General features: G+C 46.2%; 1 protein-coding gene across 5 annotated transcripts in view; it reads right to left on the bottom strand.

Annotated features, from left to right (window-relative positions):
- PHYHD1 (phytanoyl-CoA dioxygenase domain containing 1) overlaps positions 1 to 15,850 on the bottom strand; it is a 164,504-nt gene that overhangs the window by 1,738 nt on the left and 146,916 nt on the right. The gene's annotated exons all lie outside the window — the stretch shown is intronic.

The following is a 15,850-nucleotide window of genomic DNA, read 5'->3' as shown; positions in this document are numbered from 1 at the left end:
ACTTCACACCCCCTGCTTCTTCCTGTTATTTAACAACCACAAATAAAGAATGATGAAGCCTGACCTCGAGGCGCAGGCAAATAAATACACAAACAGCTCTGGAATAATTGAATCTGCTGATGCCACCTTGGTAAACTGAAAGCCTCCCTTTGAAAATCCCATTCCTAGCCCAGAACAAACTGGTTTCACTTCAGAAAGCGCAGGCAGAAGTCTAAAATAATGTGACTCTAACTTAAAAATGCGGATAAATGTGTGTACATGGCTCCTGCGTATGCACGCCCAACCACGCACACAGAAGACGTGCAGATTTACAGAGCTGTGCACAGAACACACAATCCTTATGCCGACTGGAGCTAAAAATCTTCCACCATGCACGGCTCATGATGACCTCACCCACAGGACCACACATGACATCACTGATGGCGTCACAGGTCAAATCACCCCCGTCTTGAAATAGTGTTTACAAAGAAAGGACAAAGAGCCTGATTGAGATATTGCCAGACAGGTTACTCCTTCAAAAACATGATGATATCGCGCACGCCGAAATCTAAATGCCATAGGAAATCATGGGAACTCGATTTACGTTTACATGGCTCCGCTCGCAAACATCGTCCGATCACACAACCTCAACATCGTTTCATACGCCGATCACACTCAGCTGATCGTCTCCCTCATCAAGGACACTGCCAACGCCAAAACCAACCTCCACGAAGGAATGAAGGCCATCGCCGAATGGATGAAAAACAGCTGCCTGAAACTGAATTCTGACAAAACTGAGGTCCTCATCCTTGGCTCCACCCCCTCTGCCTGGGACGACTCCTGGTGGCCTGCCAAACTGGGAACTGCACCGACACCCACCGTCCACGCATGCAACCTGGGATTCATTCTGGACTCTTCACTATCAGTGACCCAGCAAATCACCGCTGTCTCTTCCTCCTCCTTCAACACCCTCTGCATGCTTCGGAAAATCTACAAATGGATCCCCACTGAAACCAGGACAGTCACCCAAGCCCTCGTAAGCAGCAGACTGGACTATGGCAATGCCCTCTATGCAGGAACCATGGCCAAGCTCCAGAAAAGTTTGCAATGCATACAGAACACCTCCGCACGCCTCATCCTGGACATCCGACGCCACAGCCACATCACAGCCCTCCTCAGAGACCTGCACTGGCTCCCCGTCAACAGGAAAATCACGTTCAAGCTCCTCATCCACGCTCACAAAGCACTGCACAACACCGTACCAGAATACCTCAACAGACGGCTCTCCTTCTACACCCCAACCCGACAGGTTCGCTCCGCCGACCTTGCCCTTGCCGCGTTCCACACATCCATAGAACGACCACCGGTGGCGGATCGTCCGCCCACCTCGCCGCTAACACATGGAACACTCTTCCTATCCACCTGCGACAGACACAGGACCTGCTACCTTCAGGAGACACCTCAAGACCAGGATGTTCAAGCAATAGCAGTACCACCTCCCCAGCGCCTTGAGGCCCTCACGGGTGAGTAGTGCGCTCTACAAATGCTATGATTGATTGATTGATTTCGGCTGAGGGGATATCCATCACCGTTGTAACGGAGTAACCTGTCCACCAATATCTAAATCAGGCCCAACGATATTGTCTTGGTCACAGTATCAAGGTTCCCTTTGAACAGCAACAAAATCTTTCCAGTTGACTGGAGGAAGTCCACCATGAGGCTGTGCTTGAGCAGCCGGACAACAGAATGACAAAACAAATCAGCTCGAAATTCACCAGTTGAGGTACTGACTCATTAACTTTCATTCCTACCACGCCCTGCTTATGGCGTCACGCACGGCATCATTGCTGACATCACAGATGACATCACATGCAGCATAACCAATGACAGCAGTATGACATGTCAGTACTACTCCAGAGTCCAAAGGGCAGATACACGAGATGGACTAAAGAGAACAAAAGCATACAATATGGAGTGCACGAACATACAACATGTATGGATCATATGATCTATTGGGCTTTAGTGACTTATGGTGGCGTGACTGAGGTCTCCATGCACATTCTACTTCACTTTCTCTTACACTGACCATCAAACGTTCCTTCCTTAGCCAATCGCTAAATCCCTGGCTCAAAGGGCATCAGTTATTCACTGTCGAATACTGACCCACAACCTCTCTCACTCTTTCAGACTTCATCGAAAGGGTGAGACGTAAGGTTGTGTCCATACCTCAATGCATCTATAGGCTGGCCTGGTTTGTATTGGGTACCTAAGCTGCTTACACCTTATACAAGGTCCATTTATCCCTAACTAGTGAAATGTAGGCAGTGTCTAGAAGCCAGGCCCTCTAGAGGTAGCTGTGGATAAGCAGCCAAGGCTTATCTAGGAGACATGCAAAGCTCATGCAATACCACTACAGTCACACAGTACTTACACACATGAAAGAAATCACTCAGCGTTACAAAAATAAAGGTATTTTATTTTGGTGACACAATTGCCAAAAATACCATACAGACTATACTCCCTTAAGAAGTAAGTAATACACAAATGATATACAGTAGTATGCAGAAATAGCTGTAAAAACAGTCATAAAACAGTGCAATTAGTGAAAGTCACAATAGTTAGAAATGGGCCTAGGGGGGAAAACAAACCATATATTAAGAAAGTGGAATGCGAATGTCGGATTCCCGCCTAGGCAAGTGTATTGTGTAGATGGGCGCTGGGAGTATTAGAAAACACCAAAGGTAAGTAACAGAACCCACCCCAGAGCCCAGGAACGCAGGAGAAAATCACAGTAACTTTCCTAGAACACACAAGAACACGAGAATTTTTTTTATGCAAGAACCAGAAGAGACTGCAAGACACCAACGATGGATTCTTGGGCCTGAAGACCTGTGGAAGAAGGGGACCAAGTCCAAGAAGCACTGAAGAGTCCAGGGAGAACCAGAGCTCCTGCTAACTTGGATGAAGGTGCAAAAGAAGAACCACCAGTGAAGAAGAACAGTCAGTGCTGCACCCAAGAAGACGGATGCGGGTTCCTGGTTGGTGCAGATGATGTCCCAGGCCAGATGGATGATTGCAGTCTGGTTTGCGTCATTGAATTCCACCAACAAGCCTTGGCACACGCAAAGCTTGTGGTTAACAGAAAATGGTGCTGCCTGGGACCAGGAGGGACCTGGTGGACTCTACCTATGAGGGGTAGTCAGAGAGGGCTCTCAGCAACACAGAGAGCCCTCAGAAGACCTGGCAGCGTGCATCGGAGTTCCACAGCACGGGGACAAAGGAGGTGAAAAAGGAGGCCCAAGCAGCACTACAACAAGGGATCCCACACCGCCGGAAAAACACTCAGGAAGCTGTGTGTCGCAGGATGGAGTGATGGGGGCCGGAGCTGCACGGTGTACGAAGAACTTCATGGAAGGATTCCAACAAGCCTTGGCAACTGCAAAATATGCACTGCATGGGGGTAATATCTTGTGTGGGGAGGCAAGCTGTTACCTCCACCAAAGTTGGATAGTAGGACGTCAGGACCGTTGGGACCACTTCAGTCCACCACCTGTGATGCTGGATCCACACACTTTGTCAGGAGAGGGGACCCACGCCACCGGTCATTGCTGTAGAGGAGTGCCTGCTGAAGCAGGGTAGTGACTCCACCTCAAGGGAGATTCCTTTGTTCTTCTGGTGCAGGCTGAAGGACAGGCTGTCCTCGGAGGATGCACAACCTGGAAACAGTTGCAGCTGCTGGCAGGAGCTGAAGATACAATGTTGCAGAAGTCATCTTTGCTTCTTTGTTGCAGTTTGTAGAGTTCCTGGAGGGTCCACATGCAGTTTCTTCAGTAAGAATGTGAAGTAAAGGATGCAGAGGATTCCTGCTGGAGTCTTGCAATCCGAATCTGAAGAACCACCCAAGAGAGAGACCCTAAATAGCCCTGAAAAGGGGATTGGTCAGCTACACAGGTAAGCACCTATCAGGAGGGGGCTCCGACGTCACCTGCTGGCACTGGCCACTCAGATGCTCCCAGAGTTGCCTGCCAACCTGGAATCCAAGATGGCAAAACCCAGGGACCCTGTGGAGGAGCTCTGAGCACCACCCCTGGGGTAATGATGGAGAGGGGAGTGGTCACTCCCTCTTTCCTTTGTCCAGTTTCACACCAGAGCAGGGACTGGGGGTCCCTGAACCAGTGTAGACTGGATTTGCAAGGAGGGCACCAAATGTGCCTTTCAAAGCATTTCCAGTGGACTGGGGAGGCTACCCCTCCCAAGCCCGTAACACCTATTTCCAAAGGGACAGGGTGTAACACCCCTCTCCTGAAAGAAATCCTTTGTTCTGCCTTCCTGGGATTGAGCTGCTTCAGCTACAGGAGGACAGAAACCTGTCTGAGAGGTTGCAGCAGCTGGGGCTTCCTGGAGAACCTTAGAAGGCTGTAATGGCAATACTGGGGGTCCTCTATGGAGCCCCCAGAGTGCAGGGAATCATACAACCAATGCTTGCAAAAGCCTTGGGGTATGATTCCAACATGTTGATACCAAACATGCCTATGTTCAGAGTTACCATTATGTAGCTGGATATAGGTAGTGACCTATGTCCAGTACACATGGAAAATGGCGTCCCCGAACTCACGAAGTCCAGGAAATGGTCCTGGAGGTCGTGGGGGCACCTCTGCTAGTGCAGGGGTGCCCTCACACACAGGTATTCTGCACCCTGTCCTCAGGGCTGGAGGGCATGCTATAGGGGTGAGTTATAAGTGACATGGTGCATTGTAAATGGCAGTGAAAGGGTGCATGCCCCTTTTCACGCAGGCTGCAATGGAAGTCCTGCAGAAGCGTTTGCCTGGGCTCTCTATGGGTGGCAAAATAAATACTGCAGCCCATAGGGGTCCCCTGGAAGCCCAATGCCTTGGGTACCTAGGTAACTGTAATGGGTTCTTTATCCCGAAACAAATAAAGGGGATACTGGAATAATTGACAGGCGCAGAAGGTGAGGGTTTAGCCAATTTATTCTTGCTTTGGTTTTAAGGATGGAGCTTTTTTATCCCATGTTTCTTGTTCACAAGGATAACGCACTTGTAGTCCAACGAAATTAACAAAGTTTCCTTTTCCTTCTCTTTCAGGGTTTTGGTGATAGTCCATAAGTGACCGGGTCCAGCTTTGGGAAGGTCTCCGATCTTCCTCTACGTCAGTGGGCCAGGCTCTCAAAAAAAAAATAGAAGAAGGACAACAAAACAGGTAAGTGGGATATATATACTGTCAGTATATAGGGTTAGTAGGGTGGTGGGGGAATAGGTATGAGTGACGGGAAGTGAGGGTATAACTGTCCTTTAGTTTGTGGTTTTCCCTATAGGTGTTCTCAGACATTCCCTTCTTTGCAGAAATCCTCAGGCTGTCGGTTTCTTTGTGAGGTTAGATTTACTTTAGGGCTCTCTGTCATATAGTCTCCCCTTCCCTGCAGGACCTCCCTCTCTTTCCCTTATCCCCCCCTATTCCTAATAACCACCCTCTCGCGAACCCCCAGCTGTGGTACGAACGTACCTGAGGTGGCCACGCCCCTCCAGGGACGCGGCCGGCACTTTGGCAGTCTCCCGGCTTTTCTCTGACGGGGGCGGGAGGGCCCCGGTGCTTCTCTCTCTCCTGCGGATCTCCCGATCCTTCAACGGGCTCCTTCCTCTCCGTCCTCGGTGTCCGGGTTTCCTCTTCCTCGGGTCGCGCTTGCTGGGCGTCTTCCTCCGTCTCACACACTCCTTTTCCTTTTGGTCCGTCTTTTCTTTCAGTCGTCGGCCAGACGCCGAAGGCGTCTGACGTCATAGGCTTGCGTCCCTCTTGAGTGTGTCGGGCCCCATCAATGGCGGCCGTCACAATATTTTGAAGACCGACGTCCGGAGACGTCCGGTTACAGTAACATATACTAGGGACTTATAAGGGGGCACCAGTATGCCAATTGTGGGTGAAATACTGGATTACCAGTATGCAATAACCATAATTTAAGGGACAGAGCATAACTACTGGGGTCCTGATTAGAAGGATCCCAGTAGACACAGTCAAACACGCTGAGAAACAGGCCAATAATGGGGGTAATCGTGCTAGAAAGAGGCGACTTTCCTACAAGGCTACTAATGAGCATACATTCTGAGGCAAAGGTGAGGTAGAGGAAGATGTAACGCAGCTCACTCACTCCTTTTCCTCTCTAGTGGCAGCCACAGCGCAGACACCTGTCTGCGGGATTGTGGTCTGTCAGGCTCTAAACTGATGCATGATTCTGCTACTGCAAGATCTGCCTAATGAATTGTATTGTTTTCTTTTACCCCCTTAAGAGATGGGGCACGTTTTTCATTTTTTTAAACATTTAAGTTGCTTATGGTTTAATTAATATAATTTGGTTTCCCTAGAATACTGGGTTTGCCTGGCCACTAGTAGTCTTTGAGCTTATTGTCAGGTTCTTGCGTTGATCTGACAGTATATTAACTTTTTGCTACTTCCGTGCCTGACTCTGCCTGGAGTAGGGAGGAGCCTCCATCCTGGGCTCCACTTCACTGGGCTGCTTGCTCCTTTGTCTTCTTAGTGGTGGGCACAATACAGATGTGGTTCTGGCACAGCCAAGGGCATTGCTTAGGCAAGACCTTCTGAGCCCGTTCACATCGGCTCATGCTCAGCTGCCATCCAACCCGCCAGCTCCTCTTCTTGCATCTTGTACCCTGCTGAGCACCTATTCTCACGATTTCCTTTAAATGATATGATTAAGTCTAAGGCGTTCACCTACCTGAAAAGTATTTATTCCACCGTGTCCATTTCCCTAAAAGGGACACCAGAGTTTCCACCTAGCCAAATTCATGCCTAAAAGGTGGCCTCATCAGTGTAAGACCTTCAGCCGAACAGATCTCTCATTAAAAACCTTACCTTCAAGCAAGAACTCATCTATTTGCAACTGAGTCTTATTTACTTACCAATTTATACTTTTAATTGTTTTATAGAGTGCAAATCTTTTTTAACAACTTTGAAGCACTAATGGTGTAGTTGGTTGCAAGGTCTAACGATGAGCTGCCTCGTTTCGCATTCTGGGAAACCATGTCTGAGATGGCACAGGCATCCTTTGTGGGTGTCCAGACCTCAGAATCAGTGCGGCCAAAACCTAGCTCAGCAGAACCCTCCCCCATTTTTGGAGGGGCAGTTCTGGGAGTGTCATGGTGGGAAGAAAATGTTTCTTTGAAGATGCTTACGTTCAGCTCTTTCTTGGAGGCAATCAGATTCCCTTGGGAATTTAAATCTGGGTGCAGTCCCTTCCAAAGCTGTGCTACTGTTACTGAAAATGCCCCACCACCATCTGATTTGTGGCTGAATCCGATATGAATGATGAGCGTGATAAGGTTTGCATTGCTGGTTCTCAGGGTTCAACTGGCTGTATGCTTCAAGAAAAGTGCTTATAGAGATTGCGGTCAGAGCCCTTTCTGTAATCGACTTACTAAGTCTGTGTCTCGAGTATAGAAGACTTTGATCTTATGTCAGAATCAATCAAATGATAGAGGAGAAGCAGGTGCAGTTAATTTTTCATGAGCAATTTTTGCTCAAGGCTGTACCCTGCTCTCACTTTCTAGTACAGATGCATGGACTTGGGCACTTCTTGTGAGTGAAGGCACAAGAACTGGGGTTATTTTAGCTCCCTCACTATTATGCTTCTGCAATACTTGAATTATCTAATTATACGCCCCCTGGCCTTTTTGAACAAGATTATTCTTTTGCACATTATGAATGCCCTCTACATAGATCTGGGAGTAGCTGGTACGTGCATTTAGCAGACCATGTACTTGCTCTCACTTTCTGTTTGTGCAAGCTGACTCTCTGGTTCTCGTTCCCCGTTCCGAAGATTCAGTATTTCCCTTTGCTATCAAAGGGTCAATTTCCAATTAGACCCCCTAAATAAAGTTCACAATTTGTATTTTCAAGCCCTTGGAAGGATGTCATAATTTTTTTTAACCTTCCTCCTTCAGCTTTGATCCATCCAAAATAATAGTAACCTGCCCAGTTACCGGACTACTCTCCATTGAAGCATACAAAAAAGTGATGGATGGAATGCTTGAAATAATCTCTGCGACTGGGAAAAACTTGGGGTGCATCAATTGAGCCATCTCTTCGGCTTTAGATAGTGTGGCCCCTTCAGTACTGCTTTAGGTTAAATGTCTTATCTCAAGAAACAAGGGATAAAAGTTGCTTTGTTACAGGAAACACACTTATTGGAGCCAGACATTAATAATCTACGACGAAATGGCGGGGCCATATTTTGGCAAATCATTGCTCTACTTTTTCTAGGTGGTACTTGTATGGATTGATGCAGGGGAGACAGGAAACATTTCTGTATCCTCAAGGAAGACACATTATTGTTGTCTGCCTCCCAGATGATATAGAAACCTGCTTGGTAAATTTTTACGCACGCAAAATTCACAAATTGTTTTTGAGTGAATTAATGTGGGATGTTTAGCCCTACTTAGGCACCTCACTCATCTATGCTGGTGACCTATATTGTACCCTAAATGGACATATTGATACATTCCCTCCCAAAGCTGGATCGACATCGGCAATGGTATTGGCACCAGATCACATAATGAGATAACTTGATCTGGTAAACATTTTGAGATTCCAGCACCAGACTGAAAAAAACAATAATACTTGTCCTACGTCCATACTCATTGCCTCTCCGGCAGACTGGATCATAATTTTACAAAAGCAGAAAATGTACCAGGGATGGGTGAGACAGCGTAAATATGTTCCTCTGCGATCTTTCGCCTTGGTGGTCACATTCAAGCTAAGAAAGGACAGACCCAAAGTACTATTGTGGAGACTTCGGATTGAGGCCGTCACTGGCCCACCATTCGGACTGCACTAGCCAGTGTTTCCGACATACGTCGGGGAGCAGAGCACTCCAGTGGGACGCTTATAAGGTAGCACTTGCAGTGGAGAGCATTTCACAAATCACAGGGGTAGAGATGCAGACAAAACACGCTGCAAGCAGGGGAAAGAGTGGTGGCCGCCCTTGAGAATGGTGCTTGACCCGATACAATGTAAGAAGTGGTAGATACCAAGTGACGGCCAGAAGATCCAGGGGACAGCGGAGACAAGTTCACTCACACAGCGTACAAAGACTTTGTAAAGAAGGGGATACATCAGGTTGAATGCTCGCTTGGCTACTGGAATGGGATTAGTCTCAGACACATTACGACACTTGCAACAGTAGGGAGTGCTGACCTTATCACCAGGGAAGGGAATATTATGAAATATAGGGACTATTTCTCGAAAGGCTACACACAAGCTGAATTCGTATGGAGGGAAGACATTTTGGAATACTTCAACTGGATTATTGAAGTGATTGGTAGAGCAGAGAGAAAGACTGGAAACCTCGCTGACCACCAATAAACCTATTCACAAGCAGTACCAGGGTCAGACGGTACACCCGGAGACCTATTCCAACGAGTGAGTGATTTAATTGCAGACAAATTATTACTAGTCTTTGAAGAAGTGCGTGAGGTGGGACAGCTACCAGCCACGCTAAGAGAATGCCAATTAATCCCTAAACGGGCTGGCGATCCAACAATTGGCATCATATCGCCCATTATCAATGTTAAACACTGACATGAAAGTCGTATGTAAGGCCTTAGCCAATAGAACCATTGCAGACAGGCTCTCTAGTCCATACTAGCCATGCTTTGCAAAGCACAACGTATTACATCTGAAGATTAACACATCACGCACTCACTGACGGCCTCAAAGCAGGACTACGTCCTAGTGGTGTACATACAGCATAAGAGCCTTTGCTACTGCCTCTTTGCTCTATATCTGGCTGGTCATAGAAAAATGGAAACTCATGCCTAACGTTCTCAACTGGGTCCAATTACTGTATGAAAGGCCCACTGAGAGGGTTCACGCTGAGAGATCAGGTGGTGGACACTTTAGAAGGGGACACAAACGGTGCATGACCATGACACAATGGGGCATACAAACTGGAACACAAATCGCACTGTGTTGCTAACTCTTTGATCTACTTAAAAAAACCAATACGCTCAGTAACTCTCCTCCTTCCTGGGCAATACAAGCTTGGTGGGGTTTCACGATTAAAAACCAACTGGCACAAGTCAAAGTTCTTTCCACTGCATGGTCTTAAATACATAGAACGGGATAACGTGGGAGATTGGGCACTTCTGATATTCGGGAATAGAGTTTACGTATGAGTAACACACCGATATAAGGTCCATGTGGGGAAAGTACTGACAGGCCTTATACAGTCTGTTGAATTTTGGAAGGCACCGCTGCTTTTGGTTATGGGAAGACAGTCACTGGTGAAAATGGTATTTCTTCTGCGTTGTCGCGATAGGCTGCAAAATTCAGTGTGTCCTATTGCAGCCAGCCTGTTTTGTCTTACACTGGAAACACAAACTCCAGTGGGTGAAGAGGGGGCTTGGTCTTCAAAACCTCTTCCTAGACTATGCAACAACGCAATTACTCTTTCATGCCTGGGGGCTTTCATGGTGGGGAATAACATACCACAAAACTTCCTCTATCTAATTAAACAAGTTGGAAGAGATTGGGAGACGCTGGTCAACACCATCCTAAAAAGGACCCCATCTGATTGTCATTTTTCCACTAAGGTTAACTAAGCCAATCAGAGATATTAATAAGAATAAGACGATGGACAGAGCACAAGAAACCTTCAGGGTAGCCCCGGTCAATTCCTTCAGTTGGCACAACTGGTTCAGGAAGCCAGAGAGATCTGGACCGCATTCCCGGAAGCGCTTCCAGAGACGGGAAGAATGATGAAAATCCTTAGTAAGGCAGGTGGCAGAAAACAGATTCCTAATCTAGGTGCAGCATTGATACAAGACAGGAATGGGGATAAGATAAGGGCGTGGGAGAAATGGGCACCAGCGTGCCCGAGCCATTGACTGATTCAGGCTGGAGGAAAGCCTGCTTTACCCCTAGAATCTAGCCAGAATTTACCCGGGTAGAAGGTCGGCAAGTAGGAGATGTGGAACGATTGAGGTGGACTTCCTTCATTTGATCTCAGATTGTCCCTGGGTGACCGAATTCTGCGATAAAGTGGTGGGCAAAATCCATCAAGCTATGTTTATTGAAGAAAAACTTCAAGATAAAAGGAAAGTTGGCCTCCCCAGGCATAGCTCTAGCTAAAAGACGTATAGCAATACACTGGGTAAGCTATGCGGCCACTAAATATGTGTTATTTCAGAAACATCTAATTGTAGTTGATGAAAGCATAAGGGAGAGTGGACAAATTAATGGACGATTTAGCTGACTGCACAGAGGTGATTTAGCTGACTGTGCAAAGATGGTAGAAAAACTAATAGACACCCCCTCCCCCAGTAAAAGACTACCTTGAATATATAGGGAAATACAACATAACACATATATACAAAAATATAACACACATTTGAAATAGGTAATTATAGGGACATTTCAGGAGTCTTGAAAGCAAAAATGATGTGACACTGTATGCAGGATATTCTGCGTGATGTACTGTTTCTATGCTACTGCACAGTGTCACTGAAAACGTATAAAGTTTGTTATAAATAAAGTTAAACCTCGTGAGATCTCCATGGGTTCAAAACCAGGAAACAACCTTCTCTGTGCTCTGCAGGTTTAGAAAAAAGTATCTCAGACAAGTGTGATCATCTAGGCAGGCAGCCAAGAAAACTCTTTTTATCAAGAGTAGCTAATGCTTCCAACACCTCTTGGGGAACTTTGGACCTTGGCTAATTATAAACTAATTGAACCACCTGCTCTTCTGGTAGTAACACGCTCACAAACTTTCTACAGATGATATGATAAGGACAAGTCACAGAAGAGTTACCTGTAGAAAACCTAGCTATACAATTACAGAAAAAATTGCTTTGGAAAACTTTACTATACATTTAGAGAAAAGTTAGCTTTAGAAAACTTTATAATTAGAAAAGTTAGCTTTAGAAACCCTTGCTATACAATTAGAGAAAAGTTAGTTTTAGAAGTTTACTATACAATTAGAGAAGCATTAGCTTTAGAAAATGTTACTATACAATTAGAGAAAAGTTAGCTTTATGAAGGCGTTACTATACAATTAGAGGGAAGTTAGCTTTAAAAAACTTTACTATGCAGTTAGAGAAAAGTTAACTTATGAAAATGAACTATACAATTAGAGAAAAGCTAGCTTATGAAACTTTACTTTGCAATTAGAGAAAGGTTAGCTTTATGAAGGCGTTACTATACAATTAGAGGGAAGTTAGCTTTAGAAAACATTACTATACATTTAGAGAAAAGTTAGCTTTATGAAGGCGTTACTATACAATTAGAGGGAAGTTAGCTTTAAAAAACTTTACTATGCAGTTAGAGAAAAGTTAACTTATGAAAATGAACTATACAATTAGAGAAAAGCTAGCTTATGAAACTTTACTTTGCAATTAGAGAAAGGTTAGCTTTATGAAGGCGTTACTATACAATTAGAGGGAAGTTAGCTTTAGAAAACTTTACTATACAATTAGAGAAAAGTTAACTTATGAAACTTCACTATGCAATTAGAGAAAAGTTAGTTTTATGAAGGCGTTACTATACAATTAGAGGGAAGTTAGCTTTCGAAAACTTTACTATATGGTTAGAGAAAAGTTAGCTTATGAAACTTTACTATACAATTAGAGGGAAGTTAGCTTCAGAAAACTTTACTATACAATTAGAGAAAAGTTAGCTTTATGAAGGCGTTACTATACAATTAGAGGGAAGTTAGCTTTAGAAAACTTTACTGTACAATTAGAGAAATGTTAGTGTTAGAAAACTGTGCTGTACTATTAGAGAAAAATTAGCTAAAGGAAACTTTGCTGTTCCCACTGATTTCTGCCCTATTCAAACTCACTGTATCAATTGACACCCATTTAATCCACTAAGTTAAGGTGGGTTTTGCTTCTGGCTTCCAGTAAGATGCCTGGTTCGCTCAGAGATTCCCTGCCCTCGTCCCCTTGCCAATTGAGACAGGTTGGCTCATTCTCATACTTGCTGATAAATGTCTCTTTCAGTTCAGGCTCCTCGGCAGAAAAGTACAATATACTGTGGTGTGGCCATTATTGAAATAAACGTCCTCGGATCCTCTAGTGACTGCTAATTTCAGACCAATATCCCTACTTCCTTTTCCGACAAGACTCTGCAGTACACCGCTACAGCTCAACTTCAACGGTTTGTTGAATCTAATCCTGCTCCAGGCCTGGGATGAGTAGAGAGTCTTTGGCCACCTTGGGTTCGGATGAACTTCGGATGGTAGGGGACAGACGCTTTGTGAAGGTTGCGGTTCAACATATGCTACTGACGTATCTGTCTGAGATGAGCATCCCAGAGTTGCCACCTGATTAAGTCATTTTTTGATTACATGTGGTTTTAATTGTGCCCGGCTGGACTCTTTCAGATGTCCCTTAGCTGGTAAAAAAAGGTGTCCCACAGGAGTCTTTCTAGTTACGCTATAGATCTGCCCATAGGGACATCTGACCATGCTTTTAGCCTAAACCTCACATGCATGCAGATGGTAGACATATTCCCTTCAGTCTTAAAACTCGGTCAATTTCTTATCGAACAATCCCTCAAAGCCTTGAATTCACTTATCCCCAAAAAATCCATGGAATACTGAATAACAAGCATTATCCTTCCTCAACAGGAATCCAAACTTTCTCTCCAACTGCAAATTACGGCAGACTCAAATATCAGTTTTTACCACCTTGGAGAATACCACTTACATTCGTATCATTCCAATTACTCTTTTCAATAATCATGTTCAATTCAGACTCCAAGTTGGCAGCCAACGTGTGTGGGTCTGCGGCCAAATGCCCTGCTCTGACAATTTCAGAACCGCAGGATATTGCATAAAGAATTGTGCGATGTCGAGAGAGATCTTAGGGAAGCGGAAAGAGCAGCAGGACAGAATGGGGAGGATGAAAGAAAAATAGTCGAGCTGAAAAAACAATGGGCTGAAACTGACGCATGCTTGCGAAAATATGATTACAGACATTATACAGCACGAATACATGCCGAAGGCGACCGATCCAGTAGGCTACTGTCCTGGCTATTAAAAGGGGGACAACAACATTCCAACATAAATGCCATTCACACAGATGAAGGCAATATAGTCAATACACAATCAGAAATTAATAAGACCTTCAAACAATATTATGCCTCTTTGTATGAAGCTAAAACCCCCCCGCCCGAACAACAAATAAACTAATTCTTTCAAACACTTCAATTAACCAAACTGACAGTAGAACAACAGTCAGAATTAGACACGCCCATCACTCTGGAAGAGATCCAACAGGCGCTGAAACAATTGGCGCATAATAAAGCACCGGGGGGGGGGATGGATTCCCGGCGGAGTACTACCAGGCGTTCGCCAAACAAATAACACCTCCATACTTAGCAATGCTACAAGAAGCATTAGATAAAAGTCACTTACCAGAATCACAACGCGAGGCAATAATAGTGGTCCTACACAAAAAAGGAAGCGATCCGTTAGATGTTCGATCCTACCGTCCACTGTCCCTCCTAAACTCTGATTGCAAAATACTTGGGAAGGTACTGGCAAACCGACTTCTCCCATTAATGCCCACACTAATCCACCCAGATCAATCCGGCTTCATAACAGGCCGCAGCACACACACAAATATTAGATGCCTCATCCGACTAATATCTGAAACCCCCAAATTAGACTATCTAAGGACGGCGGTCTCACTAGACATAGAAAAGGCATTCGACACACTGGGATGGCCATATCTGTTGAAGTCCCTTAATGCCATGTGCTTCGGTGAAGTATTCATAAGATGGATAGAAACACTATGGCCCTCATTCTGACCCTGGCGGTCTTTGACCGCCAGGGCGGAGGACCGCGGGAGCACCGCCGACAAGCCGGCGGTGCTTCAATGGGGATTCCGACCGCGGCGGTAAAGCCGCGGTCGGACCGGCACCACTGGCGGGGTCCCGCCAGTGTACCGCGGCCCCATTGAATCCTCCGCGGCGGCGCAGCTTGCTGCACCGCCGCGGGGATTCTGACCCCCCCTACCGCCATCCAGATCCCGGCGGTCGGACCGCCGAGATCCGGATGGCGGTAGGGGGGGTCGCGGGGCCCCTGGGGGCCCCTGCAGTGCCCATGCCACTGGCATGGGCATTGCAGGGGCCCCCGTAAGAGGGCCCCTACATGTATTTCACTGTCTGCTGCGCAGACAGTGAAATACGCGACGGGTGCAACTGCACCCGTCGCACAGCTTCCACTCCGCCGGCTCGATTCCGAGCCGGCTTCATCGTGGAGGCCTCTTTCCCGCTGGGCTGGCTGGCGGTCTGAAGGAGACCGCCCGCCAGCCCAGCGGGAAAGTCAGAATTACCGCCGCGGTCTTTCGACCGCGGAACGGTAACCTGACGGCGGGACTTTGGCGGGCGGCCTCCGCCGCCCGCCAAGGTCAGAATGAGGCCCTATATGCTGATCCGAAAGCAAGAGTGAAGACAGGAGAAGTTATATCGGAAAGATTCGCAATAAGCAGAGGTACTAGACAGGGATGCCCACTATCGCCGCTATTATTTGCATTAGCAATAGAGCCACTGGCAGAACGACTGCGACAAGAGGCCCCAAAATGGGGCATCCCTGATGGCAATATATATAAGATAATCTCCCTATAAGCAGATGATGCATTGATATATCTACGTAATCGCTCGGAATCCCTGCAAGACCTATTATGCCTATTAAATACATTCAGGGATATATCGGGCCTACAGATAAACTGGCCGAAATCATGCCTATTCCCGATGCACTCAATCCCGGATCCCCACAGGGAAACAACCCCTACACACAAATTGCAATGGTGCTACACCACTTTCAAATACCTAGGAG

Source organism: Pleurodeles waltl, chromosome 6 (assembly GCF_031143425.1).
Source record: "Pleurodeles waltl isolate 20211129_DDA chromosome 6, aPleWal1.hap1.20221129, whole genome shotgun sequence".
Classification (NCBI taxonomy): Eukaryota; Metazoa; Chordata; class Amphibia; order Caudata; family Salamandridae; genus Pleurodeles; species Pleurodeles waltl.
Note: the sequence above shows the minus strand (reverse complement) of the source record. Positions and strands in the feature narration are given on the sequence as shown.